Raw genomic sequence first — 4,682 nt, forward strand, 5'->3', positions numbered from 1 at the left:
GCATTATAGATACATTTAAAACAATAGCAAGAAAGAAAAAAACACTGTGTCCCTATCTTGGGGCTCATTTCACTTAACATAATCTTATATATGTACATAGTTTTTGACCTTTTCTGCTTGTCCTGGACATATACTAGTTATTGCAAATAAGGGAAACCATGGACCTATGTTTCTTTGGGCCTGGCTTTCTTCACTTAATATAATTTTTTCCAAGTCTTTCCATTTCCTAACAAATGGGGCAATGTCATTCTTTCAGATGGAGGCATAGAATTCCATTGTATAAATATACCACATTTTGGGCTGGGAAGGTGGCTCAGTGGTAGAGCGCTTGCCTGGGTTCGATTCCTCAGCACCACATAAGCAAAAAGAAAAAAGCCAGAAGTGGCACTGTGGCTCAAGTGGTAGAGCGCTAGCCTTGAGCTGAAGAGCTGAGGGACAGTGCCCAGGCCCAGAGTTCAGGCCCCATGACCGGACCCAAAAAAAATAATTAATTAATTAAATTAAAAAATATACCACATTTTCTTGATCCATTCATCTACTGAGGGGCATCTGGCTTGGTTCCATAACTTAGCTATGGAAAATAATGCTGCAATAAACATAGTTGCGCTGGTAGCTTTAGTATGGTCTTGTTTGTGATCATTCAGGTAAATGCCCAGTGGGATTGCTGGGTCATAGGGGAGCTCTATGTGGAGTCTTTTGAGGAAACTACATACTGTCCAAAGCAGAGATTTTTAACTAGGTCTTCATGTTTGTGCTCTCAGGAAATCTATGAAATCTGCAGCTGTTTGACAAACATTATATTGACAGATGTGTTCATTTTTCTAAGGAAATATTGCATGGATGCAATTAGGTTTCAAAAGGTACATACCCCAAAGAAACATTAAACTAATGCAAAGGATCAAGAATACCTAAACAGATATGGTTAAGAGCTGTAACTCGTGCTTTATAATGCCATTTAGTGAATTCTGATATCCTAAAGCATTTCAAAAACAAAACTGTCTCACTATATTTTGCTGATTTGCCTTGTTTTGAAATGATTTAGAATTTTTTTCCCTTTTATACTACATACTTTTGACATCTAACTCCATAATTACATTATTGCAAATTATCTGCTTTCAGACTTAAAATTCCTTGCCTAAGCAATTACTGTCTTCTTAATTTTGCATGTTTATTTTGATCTAATCCCACTGACTGCTCAGGTTCCTAGCTAGGGCATGCCCGATTTCACTTTGAGGTTGGAAGCATGCCTACAATAAGTAATGCAGTCAGTGTGAGGTCCCTGAGTCACCTGATATCCAGACAGTCACAAACAGTGATTCAATTTGAATGAGCTGTTTGCTAGTCCCATATTGTAGACTGGCAATAGAACACAGGTCTACTATCTAAGCCTAGACATAAAGGTAGCATAAAATTCAACTCTATCTCTACTGAAAAACAAAACAAATGTTTAAGAAGATCATGGGCTCTGTCTCTGTCTCTGTCTCTCTGTCTCTGTCTCTCTGTCTCTCTGTCTCTCTCTTATACATGAATCTGCTTGAATATTTAATGTTCTCCCTTCAAAAATGTAAAGCTCTGTTGGGAGTGGGTATCGGTATCACAGGAACATGGGGAGTTGGAAAGGAAATAGTGAATACAGATGAATATGGTATAAAATGGATTCATAAAACCTGTTAAAATTACTTTAAGAAGGGAGGAAGAGAAGTAATGGCAAGTAACAGTGGGACAGTTTGATAGGATATATTATACACACATGTGGAAATGCCACAATAAAACTCCCCCATAGAACTAATGTTTAAAATCTTAAATAAAGGGTTGGGAAGGTGGCTCAGTGGTAGAGCGCTTGCCTTGCATGCCTGAGGCCCTGGCTTCCTCAGTACCACATAAGCAGAAAAAGCCAGAATGGCACTGTGACTCAAGTGGTAGAATGCTCACCTTGAGCTGAAGAGCTGAGGGACAGTGCCCAGGCCTAGAGTTCAGGCCTCACAACCAAAAAAAAAAAAATCTTAAATAAAAAATAAGTAAATAAATACAATTGATAACAGCAAAAAAAAAAAGTGAGCTCCATCAAAGCAGAGATATTTATTCCCAGGGACTGAAAACATAGTAGGGAACAGAAAGTAACTTTGTTAAATAATGAGTTGGAGTGACAGATTAACTGAATAAGAACTTGCTTATGAAAACTCATGAGATACAATTACCAAAATATTTGTTATTTTATTTTATTAGAAATCAATGCCACAGAAAAGAAAACTCAAGAACATAACTAAAGTTGCTTGTCTCACATCCCTTAACATTAATGTTGCATTGACTCTTGACTCAGATCAATCTTTACTGTGTTAATCTCCATTACACTAGTCACATTTATTCTCTCAAATCTATCTAAGCTGAAACTCTGAATTCAACTCAGTTTTGCTCCAATATCCCATAGTAAGCAACCCTCAGCTTTGTTCATCAACATGCAGTCACCATCTTATGCTTTGCAATAGCATAAGCATAGAAAATCTAAGACAAGGCCCCAGTTCAACAGAAATTGCAAGAGGGGCTGGGGAGGTGGCTCAGTGGTAGAGCGCTTGCCTTGCATGCATGAGGCCCTGGGTTCGATTCCCCAGCACCACATAAGCAAAAAGAAAAAAGCCGGAAGTGGCGCTGTGGCTCAAGTGGTAGAGCGCTAACCTTGAGCTAAAAGAGCTGAAGGACAGCACTCAGGCCCAGAGTTCAGGCCCCACGACCAGACCCCCCCCCCCAAAAAAAAGGAAATTGCAAGAAAATAATGGAGTCATACAGATCAAGTGCCAAAATATGTAACAGAAACTAACTCATTAAATAAGGTTCCTTTCTAATTCTGTCTTCCTTGCTTCATTTTGTTCCACTTACAGGAAGTAGTAATATCACTCTAGATTCAAGTCCTTGATCTGCCTGGGTACTCTCTTGCTTCTTAATGAATTTGTAGTCTTCAAAAGCCAGCTCAAGGATTACCTCTCCCTTTACATTTATTTCCCTGTCTTCTACCCCAATATATGAAATCCTTCACACTGGTGCAATACTCCTAGCATTCCACTTACCACAGATGTTATTACTGTTAGCCTTTGTTGCCCTTCCTAGACAATTTGTTCTCCCTTCCTATCAAAGTACCAGGCAGTCACCAATGAATGTTTCATCATTTCAGTCCATTTTTCATTAACAGACACTCCATAATGTTAAAAAAAAATCTTATTAATAAGAAGAGACAAAGATCAAGCCACACATGTGAAATCTTGTCACAGTTCATCCTGGATTTGGCTTCAGAAATTGTTAAACAGACCCCACACACACCTGAAGGTCCTATGGATAGCCCTTGGCTATTTTTTGTGAAAAATCAGCAGATTCCGTGATTTTGCTTACGTTATAACACCATTTCTGGCTATTTGAAATGAAGCATACTATTCAACATTTCCAGAAGGCACATCTTTTAAAATAGGATTGATAGCAATAACACATACAGTATCATTCTCACATGTGCAAAAACATTTTATGAAGACATTTACTGTAATATTTTCATAATTATAAAATAAAATAGTAAATGATTAACTGTCCATAACAAGGAAAAGGTAATTTAATGGCCATTAAATAAATGAAATTTGTCTGTTTGTTTACATATAAAGTTCATTCTTGTTTAAAAAAATAAAGTATATTAAAGAGAAATATATGTTAGAGATTTCACATTTTTTATATAAATACTAGCCCATATCCTTGTGTTTGACTTTTATGTTTATTCTCACATGATAAAGCAAGTAATTTTGTGAAAGAGATGGAGGTAGAGAAGTATTTTAATCTTTCATTGTCTGCACTTTGAAATTACACAAAGCAAGTCTCCCTGAAACCTTGCAGGCAACAGGTAAACATTGGGTAATATTACGTCTACAGCTAATAACCCACCTAATGAAGTGTTGGGAAATGGAAGAAACCAAATGATTTCACCAACAGCTAAATCCTGATTGGCTTCTCAAGTGGCCCATCTCCTAGAGCTGAGTTTAAATTCCTTTCAAATCATCAAAAGATAAATTTTTTAACCAGAGTAAACTAGAGAAGTCATCTGGATTTTGAACATCACTTCACCCGTACGTTTTGCCTCGTGAAACAAAGGTAACATTAATTGGCTATCTTTCAAGTAGAATGTTCATGTTTTAGGGTATTTTCTTCTCTCAAAAGAAAACAGAATGAGAGTAATATTCTTTTGTTCTTCTAGGTAGCAATTTGAAATATGAAGACCGCTATTCTGCTGTTTTGTCTTCTAGGATCAACTCAGTCACTACCAGTAAGTACAATGTATTTGTTTTATGTGCCAAACATCCTCAGTTTCTCAGACCCTTTGTCCTTCAGTTTTCCATCAAAACTTACTCTGCTCTGTGATCCAGGGGGTTTTTTTAGGTTTCTGATTCAATTTTTCAAGACAAAGCTAAACTAATCAGGTGTTAGTTCATATTTCAAAACTTTGCGTTTCTTTAAATGCATTAATGCTTATCTTGACGAAGCAGAAGTATAGACATTAAAGACAAAAGAATGACTTAGATCATATTAACATAAACTTAAACTATATAATTGTTTTATTTTCTAAGCAGAATTTAAGGTTTTCATGACCACTAGATATTTGCTCATGACTAAAGAGGTAAACTAATTTTTCTAATGGAAAAGACAAAACATGT

At 36.6% G+C, this 4,682-nt stretch overlaps 1 non-coding gene across 1 annotated transcript; it reads left to right on the forward strand.

The window, feature by feature from the left end:
* Positions 1–2,545: 2,545 nt before the first annotated feature.
* Positions 2,546–2,614, forward strand: Trnaa-ugc. Its single transcript has one exon. It is a non-coding gene; the product is annotated as a tRNA-Ala (tRNA).
* The last annotated feature ends 2,068 nt before the right edge of the window (positions 2,615–4,682 follow it).

The sequence above is a fragment of the Dipodomys spectabilis genome, unplaced genomic scaffold (assembly GCF_019054845.1).
Source record: "Dipodomys spectabilis isolate Male_0828 unplaced genomic scaffold, ASM1905484v1 ptg000043l, whole genome shotgun sequence".
NCBI lineage: Eukaryota > Metazoa > Chordata > Mammalia > Rodentia > Heteromyidae > Dipodomys > Dipodomys spectabilis.